Source organism: Dermacentor silvarum, chromosome 2 (genome assembly GCF_013339745.2).
Source record: "Dermacentor silvarum isolate Dsil-2018 chromosome 2, BIME_Dsil_1.4, whole genome shotgun sequence".
NCBI classification, from domain to species: Eukaryota; Metazoa; Arthropoda; class Arachnida; order Ixodida; family Ixodidae; genus Dermacentor; species Dermacentor silvarum.
This window is the reverse complement of record NC_051155.1, coordinates 63,702,498-63,726,542: the sequence shown is the minus strand read 5'-3', so window position 1 is coordinate 63,726,542 and position 24,045 is coordinate 63,702,498. Positions and strand designations below refer to the sequence as shown.

Sequence of the window (24,045 nt, the reverse complement as noted above, 5' to 3'; positions counted from 1 at the left end):
CAATGCCGACGGAGAACCGTCGGATGCTGGTGAGGACGGGACGAAAGAGACAGCCGATGGAAGGCCGTACCTCAGGCTCGCCTCGGCGAAGAAGCGAACGATCCGAGGAATGTCCGTGCGAGAAAGGACGCCTTTAGCCCAGTCCGCGATCGCTGACGTCATGTTGACGATGGCGACTGGCGACGTCTGCCGCGGAGCTTGCTTCGCGGCCAGTCCCGTGCGCAGAGCGTTCAGCAGGGCACCGGCGTCGCTGCGTCTCGATGAGATGCGCAGCATTTGCACCAGCCTCCACTTCATGAACATGTGGAACACGGGCGACATGTAGTTGGCGCTCGGGTCATCGTGCCTGGAGCAGACGTAGCCGTAGAAGTCTCCGCAAGGGTCACCGCTGGTGTTGAGCACCGACGCCAATTGCGCGGCGTCGTCTTCGCAGCAGAAGCCTTGAGGACCGGCCATTTGGTCTTTGTCGTGATCTTCCTTCACGGCACTGGATGTCGCATACCGGAGAACCAACCCCATGAGAATGGCGGTGAGCACGGCCAAAGAGGCAGCAACCACCAACACCGTCACGAGCGGGCTGGCATTCTTCGCTTGGGGGTGGTGAGTCCCCGTCTCTTCATTACCAGAGACGCCGAGGCTACCTGGCGACTTCTCGTTTCCTCCCATTCTCGTCGATGCGTTGGCCTCAAGCGATCAAGGTGCAGTCCACCATTAGCGCTAAGCATAGAATCGGGCGCAGAATCGTCTTCTTCCTCAACTTTACAAGCTCGGGCACTGGAGCACTGACGATCCGAAATTCTGGTTCGGAATGAACAACGTCAAAATCAGATGCCTTTTTTTTTCAGCACGGTCAATACGAGTTCCCACTGCGGTGTTGCATGACACAAAAAGAAGCCAACGAAGGTCAATAAAGGGAAATGAAAACAAGATCTGGCTATTGGGAGTGTGGTGATCGCAGCGAACTAAGCATGCCACGTCCAAATGAAGGACACTATGGGTCGAACAGCTGGCGAAATGGCGGAAGAACGCTGAGTGTCTGCAAATAATAAGATACAGGTGTCGTCGCACATATCTGTGTTGGTCGGGATGCGACATTTCGCGTTCAACCGCATCCTAATCTCCTAGGCCTCCCAAGCGACGGTTCGAAGAAAACGACCTTTTCAGCTCATGGGGCCCTTTGTTTGCTATGCCATGCCTATCTGGAAACCTTGAGGAAAGAATCACTACGTGTCGTATTAGAGCCGGTCTAATTTTTCAGTCTGCCGAGCTGGCAAAACGATGACTAAGACGACGGTAGCTGGACAACGACGGCACATCAACAGCGACGATGACGATGGCGATAAAGCATGATGACGATAATAATGACGACAGTATGACGGCGACGACTATGTCGACGACCGCAAGATCGGTGGTATGACGACGGCATGATGACTACAATGACGTTACAAAGCTGACGTCATAAAGACGGTGGCGTTCACTGCGCGCAGCTTTTCCTCAAAAGCTCTGACCCCTCGCTCGTAGATAAAATGACCCAACTAATTTACTGATCTTTCGAAAAACCTGCATTATCCTTAGCTCAGTTTGATTGCTCGCTCCTTGAACCTCAATAGTACGCACTGAACCTTCACGTAGCACTCAACTTTTAGTCTATCTATTACAACCTCCTCTGGAGAGCATCCAACCCCTTCAGCACTTAATCGTTTTCTTTTTTTAAAGCGAAGATTTCTTTGCCTACCATTCCATGCCTTCGACTGGGTCTTGGTCGATCGGTCTGGTTCTCGCCTAGCAGATTCAACCTCAATGATAAAAATGGTTTTAAAAAATGTCGCCGTTTCACCCGAAAGGCGAAGCATCAATTGCAATAGCAACTTAGTAGAGAGCTATACGGAGTAAGGATGGTAGTTTATCAGCTGTATAAACTTGGACATGCAGCAGCACCAGCAACGCGCAGAACTGTTGTCGACGCCGTCGCCGTTTTGATCGCGTTCGCACCGAACGTGCGCGGCGTTGGTGACTGTTGCCAGTGCCTCTGGGGGCGCCTCGGAGGTTTTCGACGAAATCAGAACGGGAAACTCGTCGATCAGCGTCGGAAGTCTTTACCACCTTCTCGCCTCGCAACGTTTTTATATAAATACGCATTTGGTGCCGCAGCTAAACGTCGCCTCCCCTCCTTCCCTCCCGTCCACCCACGGCTTTTCGCGCGACGGAAGTCGCGTTTGCTCTATATATATCGTATTTTCACGCGTATAACCCACCCTTGCATATAACCCGCACCCCTAACTTTGAACTCCACGAAAAAGAAAAAAATAACTTCGCATATAACCTGCACGCTTATCCGAAAGAATTAGGACTAGGAAGTTACAACTACGTGCAATCATCATTTCGTTTTTAAAACACATTTATTTCAAAACGACCGCCGCAGCTGTTCTAAGCTGTTCCTTATGGCACAGTTTTTGAAGCACTATGAAAGACTGCCACCGAGACACATTCATGATGCCTAAACAAGGCTGGCCAACTGTGCAAACTGGGCGTACAAGAAACGGCACCTGACTCGTTGAAAAACCGTGCGAAAAGCGTCTAAGCATAATATGGATGGGGATTTGGCTATAACCTGTGTTCGCCTCTTATTGGCTTAACACACGTCGATGTCGATAGGCATGCGGACTCTGCACGGCAGGCCGCGCGTTGACGTGAAGCCGACCCCCACCCCCTCCCTTCGCGAATATTCGCAGATAACCCGCACCCCCACAATTTTTTTTTCAATTTTTGTTGCGGGTTTAATGCGAGAAAATACGGTATGGTGATTGTAAAGGAGGAGAGAGAATGAACTTTAATGAAAAGAATGGCTCAATGGCCTAAGCAGGGGTAAGGGTCAATGGCGGGGTGGGGTTCACAAGGAAAAAAAAAAGAAAGAGACGCCTAATTCTGCAGTTCATCAGGGAGCACGGCGTAGAACGCGCGTTTGTTCGCCGTGGTACATTCGCTCCCTGTGAAAGCGCGCGTCCTTCGCGCCCTTTCGCTCGCACATACAGCGTCCGGCGCGTGGCGACGATTTCATCGCTATTGACGTCATACGGAAGCTCACAGTGACGGCGACGCCGACGGCAGAAATCCTCTTTGAGTGCCCATGTAATTGCTATCAGAATAAAGGAAAGGAATCCGGTGGTGGAATTCGAATATCGGCCCGCCAGCTACAGCCATTAGGCCATAAACAGTTTTTGTTCCTTTTTTTATTTGTTCCATGAAAATATCAGTATTGTCATGCGAACTTTATTTGCATAACATTTAGACCCGCACACGAAAAACAAATGCGCACGCGTTACACAGCCCAATGAAAGTTCAAAAATCGGAAAAAGAAAGACAAGCGTCCAGATGCGAAGTCCACCCAGGAATGGGGCCGACAGTTCCAACCTCACTACGCACTTGCGCAGCCTCTTCTCGAAAGACGCGAAAGACAGACCTTGCCGATCATGCGCCTTCTCCACGATGAATAAAGTCCTAATAACATAGACAAATCATATGGTGTATTACTGATATTGGTGAAGGAAGTCTCTTTGAACGGGAGGAACCGAATACCTTAAGATATGAGAGGAAGTTATTTTTATTACAATAGCAATTATATGGACACTCTAGGCGAATTTCTGCCGTCGCCGTGAGGTTCCGTATAAAGTCCACGGGCGATAAGATCGTCGCCGCGCGCCGTACGCTGTATGTGCGAGTGAAAGCATGCGACGGTGAGCCCGCAATCGCGGCTCGCGCACACGAGGGCGGGAAGGAAGCGCGCATTCTTACAGTCACGCACAACCCTCCGGAGGGAGGGTAGGGAGGTGGAGGGGCCGCGCTTCACTGCGGCCGCGTGCTCCTGCCGGGCCGGAAGTCTCCGGGGAGAGGGTGGCAGGTGGCGTGTTTCTATTTGCACCCAAGCCCAGTGCTCGACCGCTGGCGCCGCTCGCGCGTACCATGTTTCTAGCTGGTTTCTTTCGCCGAGGGCGCTTGAACACAATCATATAGTTCGCATGAATGCAAGCTTTGGAAGCGTGGCTATATGGCCTAGTGAACCAAGCTAGGTCATACAGCCACGCTTCCAAAGCTTGCATTCATGCGAACTATATGATTATGTTCAAGCGCCCTCGGCGAAAGACAACATTAATATCGGTTCGGTCATCCGAGAGGGAGTGACTTTGGCGTACCGCAACTGCACTACGAGGCTAATTGTTAATAAATTGCTGGGGGCCCCCATAAACGTACGACGTTCGGTGCGCCAGGGTTGCCCCCTCAGCCCTCTATTGTTTGACATCTATATAGAAGCGCTATGTCTTAATATAATACAGAACGATGCAATCCATGGATTCAATCAATCTACAGGCGACCGAGGTTAAATTGCTCGCCTATGCAGATGATGTCGCGGTTCTTTGCAGGGACTAGGAAAATATTAACAGAACAGTCGAAGGAGCGAAGCGCTTCAGTGAGGTAACCGGAAGTGGAGTGAACTGGGGTAAGTGCCTCGGATTTTGGCAAGGAGAATGGCCTTCGACCCCAGACACATTCGCCAACGTGGCTTGGGTTACGACGCCACCAAGGTACTTGGGGGTGCCGCTGGAAATTTACAAAGGCACTGATCCGTACTGGCGAGCGCAGGCGCAAGAGACGCGAGAAAAAGCGGACAGATGGAAAAGTTCTCGTCTATCAGTCTTCGCAAGAGCTACGGTGTGCAATCTTTTTTTTTTTTTTTTTTTTGATCAGCAAGTTGTGGTACGTAATGCAAGTGCTGCATTGTTCCCGAGTAAATGTGCAGAAGCTGCACCGTGTTTTTGCTGTCTTTGTTTGGGCGTCCAGTTGGGAGAGGTGCAGCCGCACGAACTTGTTTCGGCAGGTGAAGGCCGGTGATTTAGGACTGAGACATTTGTTTGTGCGACAGATTGTAAACAGGTTTTTATTTTTCCGAGATGTTAGAGACCCATTCCTGCGAACGGTGTGTCAACAAAGACTCGGGGGGAGCATTGCCTGATTTTGTGGTGACGACGCAATATGTTTCAGATCGCGTTCGTGGTTTCTTCAGAGAAATTGTTGTAAGTCTCAAATTTCTAAACACACGTTTTTTGATGGAGTATTTCAGTAGCGTTAAAAGGGGAAAATTGTACAAGGATGTTTGTGACGTGGTGTTTCCCGTGCCCTTGTACAGGGCCGTATACTCTGGAGGCCCAGGTGGAAATGTTTTAAAGAGAGTTAAAAAAATGCAGGTGTCGCCGGGAACCAAAACCTTTTTTTTTTTCATGTTACACACTGGAACTTTAACTGTTAAGGCTTTTCTAGAGGAACGGGGTTTCTTTCTACCTTGGGGTTCTCGCTGCCTCATATGCAAGCAGCTTGAGGCAATAGACCATGTTTTTCTTCATTGCTGGGAAGGGGTATTTTTTTTTTTGGGGGGGGGGGGGGACGTGATACAAAGAACCATTAAAAAGAATTACCGCTCGACTCTTACGCGATCAGGTACCTGCCAACAGATAATGAGGATGGTTTTCCGTCTGACCAGGTTATGCTGATGGGCCTCCACAGTATATGGCGCTCCCGAATGGCTGGCTATTTTTGTGACCCAGACGCAAGACCAGCACGCATGTATTTCCGCGAAAGTGTGCACAGGTTTCTGGAGATATTGAAAGCACAAACACATGTTCCTGAGTGGCTGTCAAGGCTGGAGCCTTTGGTGGTGCACAGGGAATTTTAAAATGACAACGCCTGGCCGCAGTGGCAATTTGGCCACTTGAGCGATCTGGCGTACTGTCTGTTGTTGTGTGTTCATTTGTTATATTGTGTCGAAGCCCGGCAGTAAAGAAAATAAAAAGGCTGTATGGCATGGTGATTCAAAATGAAGCCTTTCTTGAGAGTTCTTTGGAGCACATCACAAAAAAATATTGCGTCTTCACAACTTATGAAGCAATGCTCTATAGTCTCAGGTACATCACAAAGGCGACAGTTCACAGTGGATACAAAAGTTGCTTTTTTGTGCAACCAAGTTTTGACAGGTAATGTTTCACTGTGTAATTTGAAGAAAAACGTTTTTGTACATGGGGATAAAGGCATCTTGCGGAATCGTTTAAGTACGTCTTTCCCTGGCAAAGTGGAGAATGTAGAACGGTAAAGTGGAGGGTCCGATACTTGATTGCACCCCACGGAGAAGACGTGCCTTTTGATATGTTTTTCTTAATTGGACTACACAGCTTATGGAAGACGCGCTTGTTAGACAGAAACGCTGAACCTGTTGTTTCGACGAAATTTCACTACGCTCAAATGATTGGTCACTTAAAGGACATGTATGACTTGACAGAGTTTCAACCGGACTGGTACCATCTCTTGTTACGTTGCTTGTCGTTGCCACCTTTTTAGGATCAAAGTTACTTGCCACCTGTTTAAAAACGCAGAAATAGCGGGTGGTGGTGGTGAAAAGCATTTATTGGGCTATCTATACAGAGAGGTGCTGGGGGAGAGGCCTCTAGTGGGTCGTGCCCCTTGCAATACTGGGCGGAGTCCCTCATTCCGGGATCCCGTTGGTCTTGACCGCTGCCCAGGTCCGCCGAACTAGGGCTTGTTGGGCCGATAGTTCCTGGCAGCCGAGCAGGGCCGCCTCCCAGTCCTCTCGGGTAGGGGAAGGGCTGATGGGGGGAGAGAAGGATTTTGCCGGCATGCCCAAACCCTGTGGAAGGTGTCGGCCACCTCCCCACAGAATGAGCAGCGGTCCGTCATAAGAAGGATTAAAGTGCTTGAGAACCGCCGGGCACAGCAGAGTGTTTGTAAAGAGCCTAAGGAGAGTTCGTTCGCCAGCTTTACCCAGCCCCTTCATAGGAACCGGGTAACGCCGGTGTTCGGCACGATAGTGCTCAGTAATATCTTTAAAAGAAAGAAGAGGGCTGTGATCTGGGTCAAGGTCCTCCCAAGTGATGCCTGGTGCCCGGTAAGTGAGTGCGCGGGCTGCCTCATGGGCGGCTTCGTTACCTGGCATGCCTTGGTGGCCGGGGACCCATATGATTGAGCGATGAGTTGGGTCGCAGTCGCGAATACTGCGGCGAAGAAATTTGTCAGCGAGAGGAGTGATCCATCCGAATTTAAAGTTACGGCAGGCTCCGCGGGAGTCTGTGAGGATGAATTTAGAGTCGGGATGGGAGGCTGCGAGGGCGATCGCCACCTCCTCCGCGTGCGTTGAGCTGGGTGCTTTGAACGAGAGGCCGTCCACTTGTCTTTCCTCGTGTATGATTGCAGCCGTGCACCATCCCCCCCTGGTGTGGTTTGGGCCTGCAATATCGACGTAGAATACGTGTTTCTTAGAGCCATAGTGGCGGTGCAGGGCATTCGCCCGCGCCTGGCGCCAGCCATTATGGTCCTCCTTGTTCATCTTAGTTGGAAGGGGTCGAACGTAGAGGGCGCGTCTCCACAGTTCGGGCACTCGAACCCTTTCCATCGTATGGTGGTCATGTTTAATATGTAACCGGTCCAAGAGGCGGCGACCGCACACGGTCTGGGCGAGACGCGTGTATTGGTTAACAAGATGCGCCTCGCGAAGTTCCCGATAGGTGTTCACCACCCCCAACGCGAGAAGACGCGCGTTGGAAGTGGAGATCGGGAGGTCGAGGGCTATCTTGAGCATTTTGCGGAGTACAACCTCCAAGCAATCTTCGTCATGTTTCCGTAAGCGTCGGTATGGAGTCGAGTACAGTACTCTACTAGTCACGAAGGCATGTGCGAGCCGCACCGCATCCTTACTTCGCAACCCTCCTCGCTTGTTGGAAACGCGGCGAACCATCCGGCCCACCTGGTCGCCGACCTTGCGGAGTTTGGCAAGAGTTGTGTCTGCCTTGCAATGTTGATTAATGAAGAGACCGAGTATTCGAATCTCCTCCACTTCTCGGATGGGGCCACTGGCGAGAGAAAGCTGAACTGAGATTTTGTATTTCGGGGAAGGTCGAATATGCACAAATTGAGACTTGGACGGGGAGCATTTGAGGCCGCAGTACGTAGCATAGTGGTCTACTATGCTCGCCGCTGCTTGCAGGCATTCCTCCATCACTCCTATGTTTCCCGTAGTGGCCCAGATGGTGATGACGTCGGCGTACAGCGCATGCTGAACACCATCGACACCCGCCAACTGTGCCGGGAGGTGTGTCATGGCAATGTTAAAGAGAAGCGGTGACAACACAGCGCCTTGTGGTGTGCCCCGTGTTCCCATCTCAAACGGGCCGTACTCGGTCTCTTGTAGGCGTATAAAGGCCAAGCGGTCTGTTAAGAAATGTTTGATATAGCTGAACGTACGAGCGCCGCAGGTGGTCTCGCCAAGATGACGGCGTGCTTAACATTATCAAAGGCACCCTTGAGATCGAGTGCCAGGACTATCTTGTCGTTATGTGGGTGTTCGGTGGGTTCGAGGATCTCGTGATGAAGCTGTAAAAGGATGTCTTGTGCCGACTTTTGAGGTCGGAAACCGAACATGGTGTCGGCGAAGGTGTTCTTGCTCTCTAGATATTCCGAGAGGCGTTCAAGGACCATCGTTCCCACGAGTTTCCCTACACATGAAGTGAGGGAAATGGGCCGGAGGTTGTCTATGTTTACCGATTTCCCCGCCTTCGGGATAAAGGTTACCAATGATGTCTTCCAATCGGCTGGCAACGAAGTGTCTCCGGTCCAAATGGCGTTGATGTATTCGAGTAGGGTTCCGTATGCCCGATCTGAAAGGTTTGCCAATAGTTTGACTGTTACCTTATCTCTCCCAGGCGCCGTCCCCCTGCGCATTTGTGCAAGAGCCGCGCGAAGGTCGTGAAGCTGGAAAGGCTGATCCATTTCCGGATTATCGCAGCCTGCATACGAATAATCCATCCCTCGCGGGTCTCGATCCTGATTGAGGTATTGTGAGCGCAAAGCGTTCGCTAGCTGCTCCGTGTTTCCTTGAAAGTTGTGTAGTGCGCGAGTGAGGTGTTTCTGGGTTTCCGATCGTGTTTGTGTAGGGTCTATGAGACTCCTGAAGAGCCGCCAAGTGTTGCGGCTCGACATCTGTCTTGCTGCGCTGTTACATCTATCTACCCAGTTAGTGTCTGCGAGCTGGGCAGCGTACTCGGCTGCTTGCTGAGTAAGGTCAGAGATGCGAGCGCGGAGTTTACGATTGTGTTTCTGCCGCCGCCATCGTTTGGTTAGGCTGCGGCGAGCTTCCCAGAGGGGCATCAGGTGGTTATCCACGTCCGGTGCACGTTCCGTAAGCTGTATCTGCTTTTCGTGTGAACGGAGTGTTTGCACGAGTCCGTGTGCCCAAGTGGAGTAGTCTCAGAAATAGCGGAGAAATCCAATTATGATGTGCAGGTGAACAAATGTACTTGTAGTTTTGTTCGTGCAGGGTGCGCCGCGAGCGCCTGCCCGCGCGGCTGTATCGTGAAAGCCATCTGCGGCGGAAGCAGTCATTACCTCCTAGACCTGTTTAATGCCTAGGAGGTAATGGTAATGTAGGAGGTAAGGTTTTACTGAAAATCGAAATAGCGGCTTGTAGAGGAGCTCTCTTTGCAGCTTCTTCGATGTGTGCGTCAGTCACTTAGATACAATGAATGAAGGCCCTGAAAGTTAATGGCAAGTATACTATGTATCGCGGGTGATGAGCGCTTGCTAGTCCATATTGTGGTTTTTTTTTTTCAGTTCTTGAATTGGGCTGCCAGGCACGCATGAGTGGGTGACTATTATTATTTGGTTCGTAGATGTAGCGTGCATGCGTTGCACGTGAAGAAGTTGCTAAAGCACAAGTAAGCACACATCTACAAACAAACTTATTTATATAGAAACGTTGCGAGGCGAGAAGGTGGCAAAAACCTCCGACTCTGCTCGACGAGTGTCCAGTGCTGATCTGTCGAAAACCTCCGAGCCGCTGCCAGAGTCACCGGCAACAGTCACGAACGCCGGGCGCGTTCGGTGCGAACGCGGGCAAAACGCCGACGGCGTCGACAACAGGTCTGCGCGTTGCTGGTGCTGCTGCATGGGCCCCCGGCTAGTGAAGAGGCCCGGTGAAAGTCGGGAGTCTGAACGATACGAATCACGGTGTTGCACTGTGACCGGTGTCGTACCGTGGCCGGCATGCTCGTACCGTGGCCGGCGTGTTCGTACCGTGACCGGCGTGTTCTTACCGTGACTGGCGTGTTTGCACCGAGGCCGGCGTGCTCGTACTGTGGCCGACGTGCTCGTACCGTGGCCGGCGTGCTGTACCGTGGCCGGTGCTGTACCGTGGCTTGGTGAGCGCCGTGGCCTGGTGAGCGCCGTGGTCGGTGAGCGCCGTGGCCGAATCACGTAGTAGCAGCGGCGATGTTATCCGGGCCGTCATGAACTGGCTATTGACTTGCGTTAGCCAGAGGGAGGGATCAGCTGGCCAGAAGTTCGGAAGACGGAAGAAGAAAACCAAGACTGCCTGGGACGCAGCGCTGCGGGGTCGGAGGCGCCGGTGGATTCTATTCTCACCGTAGTCAGCACAAAGTCGCAAAGTTTCCAAAGTCCGTGGTCACCAATATTGTAGAGGTGTGCGTGGCCGGTGTTACTACATGCCCCCCCCCCCCCCCGGCAGACACGGACGCCGCGCGCGTTCAGTGCGAACGCGGGCAAAACGCCGACTGCGTCGACAACAGTTATGCGCGTTGCATGGTGCTGCTACAGGTCTTCTCACGCATACAGGCAATGTGCAGGGGGTGTTCACATTGATCGCGCAAGCTTGCTCACACTGAAATTGCGCAACCATCCTATTCAGTCTGAGACCACAGCGAAAAGGCTACTTTCACAGTGAGAAAACAAACACATGGACAGACGATAGACTCGCGACTAATTCATTATAAGAAGGCACGCTGAACATAATACAAGAACAAAAAAAGTTCCGAACACTGAGGGATGTACCACAAGCAATACTAGACCAGATGCACAAAATAAAGCATCTTATCACGTGGAAAAAATGTCTGGAGTATAGAACTCACCTCAATACTCATTTTACATCAGCATGCCCCATTCATGCGGCTTTAAGAATAAACCATCCTCCTCACAAACGTTACCTTCAGCATTTTCAATGCTGTTCGCGGAAATGAATGGGCTCCGAATTCGCGGAAAGGAATAGGCTCCGAATAATGAATACCTTCTTCAGGAAGCGCAGCAACAGGAAGTGTACCTCAAAAAGCCCTAATGGAAAAAGAAGGAATAAAATAGATTTCATACTCTCTGCCGATCCCAGCATAGTGCAGGATGTAGAAGTGTTAGGTAGGGTAAAGTGCAGTGACCATAGGCTAGTGAGGTGTAGGATTTCTCTCAATTTGAAGAGAGAAAGAATAACGTTAGTCATGAAGAAACAGACCAATCTAGACGCAGTAAGGGTAGAAACAAACCAATTCAGGCTGGTGCTCGCAAACAAATATGCAGCTTTAGAACAGGAGGATAAAGACAACATAGAGGTAATGAATGAAACTGTAAATAGGTTGATTTCAGAAGCAGCAATTGAAGTGGGAGGTTAGGCACCAAGGCAACTAGTAGGTAAGCTCTTCCAAGGAACAAAGGACCTAATAAAGAAACGGCAAAACATGAAAGTGCCAAACTCGAGAGGTCAGATAGAATTCGCTGAACTGTCGAAACCGATCAACAAGAGAAAGTAAGAGATATCCGAAATTATAACGTGGAAAAGATTGAGGAAGCAGTAAAATATAGACGCAGCATGAAATCAGTGAGAAGAAAACTAGGCATAGGAGAAGGCAAAATGTACGCACTGAAAGATAAGCAGGGTAATATCATCAGCAATTTCGATGACATAGTAAAAGCAGCGGAAGAATTCTATACTGAGCTGTACAGTTCCCCGGGGCAGTCAAGTTACTTTCATTCGAAGTAGCGATAAACAGGATACGGAGGCCCCTCCTGTAACAACCGGTGAAGTTAGAAGGGCTTTGAAAAACATGACCAGATGAAAACCTGCTGGAGAAGATGGAATAACAGTCGATTTAATCAAGGATGGAGGAGATATCATACTCGAAAAGCTTGCGGCCCTTTATACGCAATGCCTCACGACTTCAAGTGTACACCAGAAAGCTGGAAGAACGCCAACATTATACTTATCCATAAGAAGGGAGACGTTAAAGAATTGAATAATTATAGACCGGACAGCTTGCTTTCAGTATTGTATAAAATATTCACCAAGGAAATTTCAAATAGAATCAGGGCAACACGACTTCAGCCAACCAAGAGAACAGGCTGGCTTCGGGAAGGGATATTCTACGATGGATCATATACATGTCATCAACCAGGTAATAGAGAAATCTTCGGAGTACAATCAACCTCTCTATATGGCTTTCACAGATTATGAACAAGCAGTTGATTCAGTAGAGATACCAGCAGTCATAAACGCATTACGCAACCAAGGAGTACAGGATGCATACCTGAATATATTGGCAAATATTTGCAAGGTTGCACAGCAACCTTGGTTCTCCACAAGAAAAGTAGAAAGTCACCTATCAAGAAAGGGGTCAGGCAAGGAGACACAATCTCTCCAATGCTATTCATTGCATGCTTAGAAGAAGTATTCAAGTTCGTAGACTGGGAAGGCCTATAGGAGTGAGAATCAACGTCGAATATCTCAGCAACCTTCGGTTTGCAGATCACATTGACCTATTCAGCAACAATGGGGACGAATTACAGCAGATGATTGAGGACCTTAACCGAGAAAGTGTAAGAGTGGGGTTGAAGAATAATGTGCAGAAGACAAAGATAATGTTCAATATCCTGGCAAGGGAACAAGAAATCAGGATCTCCAGTCAGCCTCTAGAGTCTGTAAAGGACTACGTTTATCTAGGTCAATTACTCACAGGGGACCTAGATCATGAGAACGAAATTTATAGACGAATAAAATTGGCCTGGGGTGCATACAGCAGGCATTACCAAATCCTGACTAGGAGATTACCAGTGTCGTTGAAAAGAAAAGCCTACAATCATTGCATTCTTCCGGTGCTAACATATGGGGCAGAAACTTGGAGGTTCACAAAGAAGCTCGAGAACAAGTTAAGGACCGTACAAAGAGCGATGGAATGAAAAATGTTAGGCCTAACGTTAAGAGATAGGAAGAGAGCGGTGTGGATCAGAGAACAAAACGGAGATAGCCGATATTCTAGTTGACATTACGCGGAAAAAGTGGAGCTGGGCAGGTCATGTAATGTGTAGGATGGATAGCCGGTGGACCATTAGGGTTACAGAATGGATACCAAGAGAAAAGAAGCGCAGTCGAGGACGGCAGAAAACTAGGTGGAGTGATGAAGTTAGCAAATTCGCAGGCGCAAGTTGGAATCAGCTAGCGCAAGACAGGGGTAATTGGAGATCGCAGGGAGAGGCCTTCGTTCTGCAGTGCACATAAATATAGGCTGATGGTGTTGATGATAATATATATATATATATATATATATATATATATATATATTGTTACGCGCAAAGGAGACCGTTTATCAACCGTACGGATGAAGAGGGCCGTTTATTTTAGGTCGCGAAGGTGAGCGCAAGAGCGGCCAGCTGGTTGATGAACTCAGGGTCGTCCTCTTCCTCTGTTCCCACTCGGGACCGCAAGCACGTTCACGGGTCTTCGTTTTCCTCACACGTAACATTCCTCTTGACGCAGACGAAGCCCGCCGGGCGAGTCAATCCACTTGTCTTGAAGTGAAAAATTTCAAGAGGGCGATATGGACACTTGGGCCTTGGCAGCTCTTCTACCACTCACCGTGAGGCGAACTATGTTATAGGTGACTTCCGTGAGTCTGTTAATAATCACAAACGGGCCATCGTAGGTGGCCAAAAGCTTTTGGCATAACCCGTGTTTCCGTACTGGAGTCCACAGCCAGAGTAAATCACCAGGGCGATAGGCTACTTGACGGTGGCGAATGTCGTAGCATGCTTTTGATCAGTCCAGCGACGCCAAAGTGCGCAAACGAGCAATACGACGAGCTTCTTCGGCAAGGCAGAGAGTCTCGGCGATAGTGGGATTTTCATGACTAGAGAAAGGGAAAGCAGTGTCGATTGTGTACCGGGTTGGCCGTGCGTACAGCAGGAAGAGAGGGCCATAGCCGGTAGTCTCGTGCTTTGCGCTGTTGAACGCGTACGTGATAAAAGGCAGTACGGTCATCCCAGTTCTTGTGGTCGAATGAAACATACATATATAGCATGTTTACAATTGTTCGGTTGGTGCGCTCCGTAAGCCCATTCGTTTGTGGATGGTACGGTGTAGAATGACGCAAGTGGGATTCACGCAAACGAAGCAGCTCCTCTACGACATCCACTGTGAATTGTCCACGGTCGCTGATGATCACGCGAGGTGGACCATGTCGCAGGATGACATATTTCAGCAGGAATGTTGAAGCGTCATTGGCAGTTGCGCAGGGCAGGGCCGTCGTCTCGCAATACCGTGTGAGGTAGTCGACGCAAACAACTATCGAACGATTTCCCTTGGCTGATTTTGCAAAAGAGCCCACGAAGTCAATGCCCACTTGTTGGAAAGGCGTGCTTGGAGGTGGGATCGGCTGCAGGAGACCATCTAGAGCAGTAGATGGCCGCTTCTGACGCTGACATTATATGCAGCTACCCACATACGTCTCAACAGAATGTCGCATTCCAGGACAATAAAAGCGTTCCTAATCCGGTAGAGCGTCCTCGCCGAACCTAAATGGCCAGACGTAAGGTCGTCGTGCATAGCACTCAGAATCGCCGTGCGTAGGTTCTCCGGTACAACTAGGAGAAAACGTGCGCCAGTGCTGGAAGAGTTCTTCTTATACAGGAGTCCATCACGTACACGTAAATGGCTTGCTGTCGTCGAGGCGGTCGTAGCGGTGAAGAGCGGCGTTAATTTAGCGTCTTTTCGCTGTTCGGCTTTGAAACAGTCGAAGTCTGGAAAACTCGGCGAAACAGAATCCACAAGGTGATCGAAGTCATCGGCGTCACAGTCCGTAGTGCTAAGTGGCATACGCGAGAGGCAGTCTGGATCAGCATGTCGTGGACCACTCTTGTAAGAGACGGTGAAGCTGTATTCTTGCAGTCGGGGCGCCCAGCGCGCCAGGCGGCCACAAGGGTTACGAAGATTTACAAGCCAACACAATGAGTGGTGGTCGGTGGTAACTGTAAAGGGGCCTCCATACCGGTAAGAACGAAACCACTGAACTGCAAATATTACCGCAAGGCATTCTTGTTCCGTGACTGTAATTCTGCTCGGGCTGACTTATGAGCGACTTGCATAAGCGATCACGTGTTCGCGGTCACCATAGCGTTGAGCTAGGACGGCACCAATACCTGTGCCACTGGCATCCATATGGATTTCCGTCGGAGCTGAAGGACTTAAATGTTGAAGAACAGTTCGCGACGTCAGCAGAAACTTCAACTGACGAAAAGAAGAGTCGCACTCCGGAGTCCATGGACTCAAAGGGGATATCCTTTCGTAGCAGGCATGTCAGCGGATACGCGACGTCGGCGAATTTAGGAATAAAGCGGCGTAAATAGGAACGAAGCTCCAGAAAACTACGGAGCTCCTTGACAGAGCGCGGTGCACTGAACGCTTCAACGGCTGCTGTCTTCTGGTGATCAGGGCGGATGCCATCCTTATCGACGAGGTGTCGAAGCACAAGGGTTTAGCGTTCTTCTAAGTGGCATTTCTTGGAGTTTAAAACTAGGCCAGCGTTTCTGATGCACTTCGGGACAATATCCGGACGCGAGTTGTGTTCGCTTAAGGTGCGGTCAAAGATGACGACGACGACGCCGTCTAGGTAGCACACGTAGATGTTCCACTTTAAGCCGCGCAGAATAGTGTCGATAAATATCTCGAATGTTGCTGGAGCGTTGCACAGTCCAAATGGCATCACAATAAATTCGAAGAGCCCATCAGAGGTTACAAAAGCAGTCTTTTCCTTGTCCTCAGGATGCATCGGAATTAGCCAATAGCCGGATCGTAAGTCTACTGAGGAAAAGTAAGAGGCGGAATGAAGGCAGCCTATTGCGTCATCAATACGTGGGAGTGGGTACACGTCCTTTTTTCTTACAGCATTCAGTCGGCGATAGTCGATGCAAAATCTCCAAGATCCATCTTTCTTTTTAACAAGAATCACTGGAGCTGCCCATAGACTCGCTGACTCTTGTATGACTCTCTTATTCATCATTTCGTGCACTTGTTCGTTGATAATTTGGCGCTTTGGTGGTGAAACGCGATATGGCTTTTGTCTAATCGAATATGCCGAACCCGTGTTTATGGTATGGCGTTTTCGATACGCGGTGATGGCAGGCATTTTGTCCTTCTGCGCAAAGTCGAATACCGAAACGTGCTTCGAAAGCACACCCACTAACGTTCGGCGTTCACTTGTGCTGAGCGATTTATTTCCCATTGACAAAAGGTCCGTTTCCGAACTGTGGCCATCAGGTTCTTCCGGCGCATCTGTAAGTACAGCCACTGATAAGGACGCGTGTTCTCTGACGAAGGCTAATTTCAAGCCGTCTGGTAGTATAACGGGCTCCTTAGAACATTTTACGGTCCATAAGACAGCGCCATAAGCCGCCTTTGATCGACACCACACAAAGTGGCACCAACACATTCTTGTTCACACGGTTATAGTGCATCAGTTCAATGGTAGCATCGAAGCTGTCGGAATCGGCGCCGCAACAGACAACGGGAACACAAACGGTAGATGTTACAGGTACGACCGTATCACCACAAACCCACAGTGTAATTCGCGATCTACGGGGTTCTCAAGGAGTCCTGACGGAATACTACCATTTACGAATACCTTTCCTGTGCGGCAGTCGACAGTGGCACCACACTCCGCAACAAGTCCATGCCGAGAATAATATCATGGGTCGACCGAGGAATAATTACAAACTCTGTCATAATAAGATGCCCTCCCAAAGACACATCAGCACTACACACACCAATAGGTCGCAACGGCTCGCCACTCACTCCACAGAACTTTGAATATTCGTCCCATTTAAGCAAAACCTTTCGCCCTAACACGTCTTTAAAAGAGACACTCATGACCGAAATTGTTGCGCCTGTGTCCACCAAAGCCATCACAGGCACATTATCTACAAAAACGCGAACTTTGTTTTTATGCATCAACACAGGAGGTATTTCTGTAAGTAGCACGTCTCCAGCGACCTCACCTCCATCGGCCGCGCTAGCTAGTTTTCCGGTGACGAAGGGGACGTGGTGCGACGCAGCGGTGAGGGAGAACGGTGAGCACGACGTTCGCGGTGGTGGTGTCAAACTCCTGTCAGATGCCGGGGAGCGATTCCGGGAGCTGCTCGACCAATACTTGTCGCCATATGATACGTGTGCTGGCCACGGGACACCGTGGGGCGGTTCGGAGGGCCGTGAAAACTCTGAGGGCTGGCCATATCATGTGGTCATATGCTGGTTGCAAAACCGCGATATATGACCCGGGACACCGCAAGAGTAACACACCGGGAGCGGTCGAAACCGTGGTTGTTCGTCGATGAACCGGATATTATCACTGTTCCTTGTGTAGTGGGTTGGTTCATGGCGTGTGTCACGACGATACATCAGGCGTCGAGAAGGCGTGCGCTGAGCGCGTTGGTCATAGCGCGGAGTCGGAGGGCGTGTTGTCATCCTCGACTGTGGGGCTGTGCTGTATTCTACGGCCGCTGCGCTAACCATCTGTTGCCAAGGGGCCGAATGTGGCGCAGTCATAGCCTCACCTGACATGTACACGCCATGGTGGTCAGCAGTTGAACGCGGCATCTCTTCGCGGCGGGAAAGTTCCTCGCGGACAATCTGTCGGATGGTCAAAGGAAGGTCGAGGCAAGGGCTCGTGTGTCCACACTGGCAAGCGTCGTAACGTTTTCCAACCGACCAAACTTTGGCGTAAACCGCCGCATCTTGAGCGTTTCAAAAGTTCTGCAATACCGAATGGACGTCGGACACAGAACTGAGGCTTCCCTTTCCAATTAGAAAACTATGCACATCCTCGGCCACTCCTTTCAGCAAATGTCCGACTTTATCTTCTTCCGCCATGCGAGCCCTGACCACCTTGCACAGCTCTAACACTTCTTCGATATATGTGGTGCATGTCTCACCTGGCAGCTGCGCCCGTTTCGACAGTGTCTGCTCAGCACGCTTCTTTTTGGCGACTGAGTCCCCAAAACACGCCTTTAACTCATCAACAAAAAGTGCCCACGTCTTAAGCGCGTCGTCGTGGTTCCCGTACCACAGGAGTGCGGTATCGGTTAAGGGAGAACACCACATTGGTGAGCTGAGTGGTTGCATCCTACCAGTTGGACTTGCTCACTCGTGTGTAGTGGACGAGCCACTCGTCGGCATCTTCTCCCGCTTTTCCTCCGAAGGTGGGTGGAACTCAGTAGTATTGCAGTGGACTGCTAGGCGCTGCCCTGGGAGCGGCTCCTTCTTCGGGCATGTCGAAGACGGTCACGGCAGATGGCGGGAGGACGGCAAGTCAACGGCTTCGTCGAAGCTGTAGCAGTGATGGTTCCGTTGTTGTGAGCGCTTACCCCGCACCTCCACCACTTTGTTACGCGCAAAGGAGACCATTTATCAACCTTACGGATGAAGGGGGCCGTTTATTTCAGGTCGCGAAGGTGAGCGCAAGAGCGGCCAGCTGGTTGATGAACTCTGCGTCGTCCTCTTCCTCGTTTCCCACTCGGGACCGCAAGCACGTTCACCTGTCTTCATTTATATATAATATATATATATATATATATATATATATATATATATATATATATATATATATAAAATTATGATATGATATGCTATATATATATATATATGTGTGTGTGTGTGTGTGTGTGCGTGCGTGCGTGCGTGCGTGTGTGCGTGCGTGCGTGTGTGCGTGTGTGCGTGTGTGTGTGTGTGTGTGTGTGTGTGTGTGTGGTGTGTGTGTGTGTGTGTGTGTGTGTGTGTGTGTGTGTGTGCGTGTGTGTGTGTGTGTGTGTGTGTGTGTGTGCGTGCGTGCGTGTGTGTGTGTGTGCGTGTGTGTGTGTGTGTGTGTGTGTGTGTGTGTGTGTGTGTGTGTGTGTGTGTGTGCGTGTGGTACTGTACATTCCTTTGAGAATTTTTCTTTTGTGTTGATCTGTAGATATATTGCGCGACTAGCTCGTTTGCTGGACAAGGTTTCCGCCCACGAATAAAATAGTTTTGGTTAGTAATAACAGCATACCGTACAGTGTCAATCACACTTGTCGAGTGGTCGAGCGACCGTCTCCGGAATTCGCGAGCGTCCAAAGCAGTGGTAGATGCTGTGTTATAGATGTTTGTTCCATATAGCGCATCGTTCGAGCACGAACATGACCATGCGAGGCCTTGTTGCTGCATTAACCAGCCTTTTTTTTTTCGCGAGGGAAGAGGATGAAATAAGACTTTTTTAATCTATTATTATTTATTTATTTTTCAGTCTTGTTCGTCCCGACCTCTACGGCGCATTCACCCATTTTACTGAAATTGTGTCCTCCCAAATAGCCGTGGGATTAATTTTATGCGATTCCCGTCGGATATTATGCCTTACAGGGCAAAAAGGCAATGCACGTAGCCATAGTGCAGTGATTCCAAGTCTACTAGACTTGAAAGGCGTGAGAACGATGCCGGTGGCTGACGCAAATCTTTTATAACGATTAGCGCATAGGCGCTTAGATGTTTCGGGATTGCATTGGGTTGGCCGTACACGAGCATGCACTCTTTTGTTGTAGTTCCGACATCAAGCGACCAGATCGAAGATTTTCCAATTCGCATCGGAAATTCACAGACGCCGGTTCGCTTCGTCGAGCGAAAACCAATTCTGCCAAATAGTTCAACACATACACCGCGGTTGATGATGCGCGTCGAATTTTTGTGCAGCCACGAGAAACTTCAGTATGCTGTAGCTACTGCTTCACTTACAAGATACACAGTGGTTGTTCACCGACCTCGTATATGAACTGACATGACGTAAATTTCACAGAGAATGAACTAAAACATCTCCGAATTCTTCCGCAGCACACCCGGTGTGGCTCAGCAAACCTCTGTTTCGGGAGACATCGTAGACGCTGACTTGGTGGACGACACGAAGCTTTGGCCACAGCTTCAGAGGAAATAAAAAAGCGCTTTCGGAGCTCAGTAAGCTTTGTCCAAACGGCGCGAGCAGCGTACGTGGTGCTTGTTCTAAAAGCGAGGCAACAAATGTATTCCGAGATATCCAAACTTTCTGCTTATGAATTCAATCAGGATCACTGTGTTTTGCTCTTCGTTCTTTGGCAAAAACTTTGAAGCAGCGGCTTCTCGCGTTTCTGACTCAGTGAAGTTCGTCGGTGCGGTCACTACCTGATTATTTTCAGCCTAATTGCTAGCGGGTGTGCTCAGTTCCGATAGATTTGTTCTTGCTGCACGCAAGGCTTGTAACATGGCTGTTCTGTACTTCGTAATAGCTTGTAGCAAAAATGTATTATCGCTAGTTACTCGCTTACTCCTGTGGACCGTCACGAAACATTCAGTTTCGACCATTCGTGTGCTGTCGGTGTAGTCGCTGTCACCCATGCTTTGGCACATTGATTAAAGTGTGCGCCCATTCACATATTCTTAATACGTTGGCGATAGAGTGTGCGTAAGTTTTCGTGCGAGTTGTGGTAGATGTGTGCAGATAACGTGCTCGAAACTTGCTATGCCAGGAAGCGACTCCACTCCCTTTGTCATTGTTTCACGAGTGGTACTCTTACCGACGTTCCGGGGCTGAAATTTTTTCTTTTGAGGTTAGCGCTACAAGGCTGGTGGATGAATGAATTTTGTTTATGCACAAGGAAAGTCGTGCATCGTGAAGGGCCGGCAACACAGGCTGTCCGTGTGTAGCAACGGTCCGCGAACTTGGTCACATAGATTCATATATTCCTTAATACGCCAGTCATTATTTTTGCAGACAACTACTGCACACGTCTTCAATCCATCGCTCCACATTTTGCAGCATAGATGGACCACAGTGCATGAGCGAAAAGCCAGTTGTAGTTCCGACAGCTCATTGCTCAGAAACAGGGCATAAGCAGTAATGGTTTCGTATTCGCGCGCTTTTGCCGAGGCAACGTGCGCCGCGCCGCCGAAAGCGCCATCTCGTTTTTCGACAACAAACTCGAAAAGGGTTTCTTTATTTCTTGACCAGTTTCCCACCGTGAGTACGTGCCGGCTTTATAGAAGTGAAGAAGTAGAAGAAGCACGTGCACGTGAGGCTAGCCGATTTCCAAGGATCGACGACCTACGCCTTTAATCGCGCAGCCGGCGTCCGGCAGCCGTCGACTAGCGTCGCCTTCGCATTCAGACGTCCTTCTTTGGCGTCTCTGCCCTGCTCTCTCCTGCTGGGTGGTTCAGTGGGTTTCCATACCGCGGGTCGACGACGACTTGGCATCGGAGGTGGTCCTCGGAGTAAACCTCGACGACGGTTCAGAGCTGCCACCCATCTTCGGGCACCGGGGCGGCGGCCTCGACGCGCCAGAAAACACCTTGGCTGCGTTTCGCGAGGCGAAGAACAACAACGCCTCCGGAATCAAGTTTGACCTGTCCTTCACGTGGGACAACGTCGCCGTTATCTTCCACGACCAGACCCTCTAGTGGACCACCGACGGTAGAGGGCGGGTGGCGGACGTCAGATTCGACGAGCTCCGTCGACTGGACGCCGCGTGCAAACACCCGTTGGCGCAGCGCTTCCGAGGCGAGCGCGTACCAACGCTTGAAGAAGGCGTCGAGGAGTGCCTCCGTCTCGGCATGCGGTTCATCATAGACGCCAATGAGTACGACTGTCGTGCCGTCGAAGTCCTCGACCAGCTGTTCCGCGAGATACCAGTGCTGTATCGCCGGGCGCTGGTCGCCTATTTCTACCCTAACTTGGTGTACGCACTGCGGCGCAAAAATTCGGATATCGTGACGGCACTGACTTGGAGGCCTGGACTTCTGACCTACGAAGACACAAACAGAACGCTGAGGCGTTTCGAGTCCGGCGCCGCTCACTTGTTCGCCGTGGTCGCCGACTGGCTGCTCGAGAAGGCCCTGCACGTCGGCCTGCTGCCTCACGTGACCGGAGTGTCCGTCCTCTTGATTAGCACGAACGTACTGAGCGCCGAGTACGTGCAGGCCTGGCGCAACCGGGGTGTGCACGTGATTGCCTGGACTCCCAACCATCCGGCCGAGAAAGACTTTCTTCGTAGTTCACTCCGGGTCCCCATTATAACCGATACCATGCGCCAGAACTAAATAACAGGCTCGCTGGCCATGCTTTTGTGCCTGAGCCCCAAGCGCTTGTTTAACGCCCTTTTCGGCAAATGTCAGGCTTCGGCAAGCGCGGATGTGCAGCTCTGTGTTGTTTATAGGGCTTCGTTCGCGATCGCAAGAATGCTGCGCCCTTACCATGAATGATAAACAAAATTGAATCTTGCGACAAATATACATCCTTTTTTTAAAGCATTCGTCTTTGTATGTAGTATTGCCACGTATACATTGCAATGTTCTTATCGTGCTTTGTAGTGTACACTCGTAAAAGGCAGAAAAACACCGTCTCTTTCCCGAGGAAGCACCGTCTTTTACCCCGGTAAACTTCTGCTGAGGCGAAGCCAAAGCGTGCACAAGAGAGAGCGATTCTGAGAAAAAATTGGCCGCATATCTGCTGGCTTCGCTGCAAATGACGTCAAAGACTTATCTTCTGCCGCCCCTAATACGTAACACCCTCTCTTCTCCCCTTGCCACCCCTCACGCTGTTCCTCTCCCCTCTCATTCCTGCCATGATGGATGCAATAGAGTTTTTGCTGCATTCAATTCAAATTTTCCGAGTTCGCCCTGCTATCGCGCCATATGTTGGGACCTTGTATGACTGTTGGCTCAAAGCCGGCTACAGAGCCGCGGCTTCAGTCGGCTTGTTTTTAACGCGTAGCGTCTCTCCGGCACCATTTCTAACGCGTTTATTTTTCATTTACTCACGTAAAAACCAGTCCAATGTGTATTCTTAATCAAATGAACGCTGCGGATCACGGTTATGTACATACATGTTGCCTCAAATAGGCCTGTGGCTTCCTTTGCGCTGTATCTAATGTTGACGTGAGTCATCCCGTGCCACAGTGCTAGTAACGTGTTTGGTTTTGGCTGGCTGGTTGAATCAGTTTTGGCCGGGCGGTTGAATCGAGTGAGAGAGACAAAGTTTTTCGCGTTTCGGTAGCCCAAGAAAGACTATCATCTTTAAAAAAGTCGCAGTTTCGTAAATTGAGATAGCAAATTAGCTGAGAGCTACGGAGTAAGCATAGTAGTTTTATCGGCTGTAAAACTTGGATGCATTCGCTTACTAACTGAACTAGCAAGCATGGTGTCATCGCGCATAAGCAAACATGAATAGATCACACTCGGCGACCGCAGATCATCATCATCATCGTCAGCCTATATTTATGTCCACTGCAGCACGAAGGCCTCTCCCTGTGATCTCCAGGTACCCCTGTCTTGCGCTAGCGTATTCCAACTTGCGCCTGCAAATTTCCCAACTTCATCATATTGGGCAATCGACTATAAGGGCACCACACTGTCATATGGTGTCCAGCACACGAGGGACTGGCAGGGAACGCGAGGGCAGACCGTATTGCTCGAGGATTAAACATCCGAGCAACGGCCGGGCCCAGCGACGACCTTCAACCGAATTCTCGCGACATCCTTTTACAGCAAAGGCAGCAACGGAGACGTTTTGGACATCCTCACTCGAATTTGAACAGCCAACAGGAGAGGAACTGGCGTCGTATTCAGACGAATACATACCCCAACCTGCACCACCTACACAGAATACACCCCACGAGGTTCATTGACGAGTGCCCGTGGTGCACAGAAATATCCACACTAAAACACATCACATGGGAGTGTCCCAAGAGGCCTCCGCACATAGACAGCCCAATAATACTAAATCATCCTCTCATGAGGAATATGCAGCGGGAGGCATGGCTTGTGGACGAGGGCCACGAGTGCCAATTGGCTCTTCTGGACCAAACCCAGCGAGCCGCTCGTGCCAGTGGAGCCCTGGAATAAGCGTG

At 50.2% G+C, this 24,045-nt stretch overlaps 1 pseudogene; it reads left to right on the top strand.

The window, feature by feature from the left end:
- The first annotated feature begins 7,540 nt into the window (after positions 1-7,540).
- LOC119440091 (glycerophosphodiester phosphodiesterase 1-like) lies at positions 7,541-22,410 on the top strand (annotated as a pseudogene).
- Positions 22,411-24,045: the final 1,635 nt, after the last annotated feature.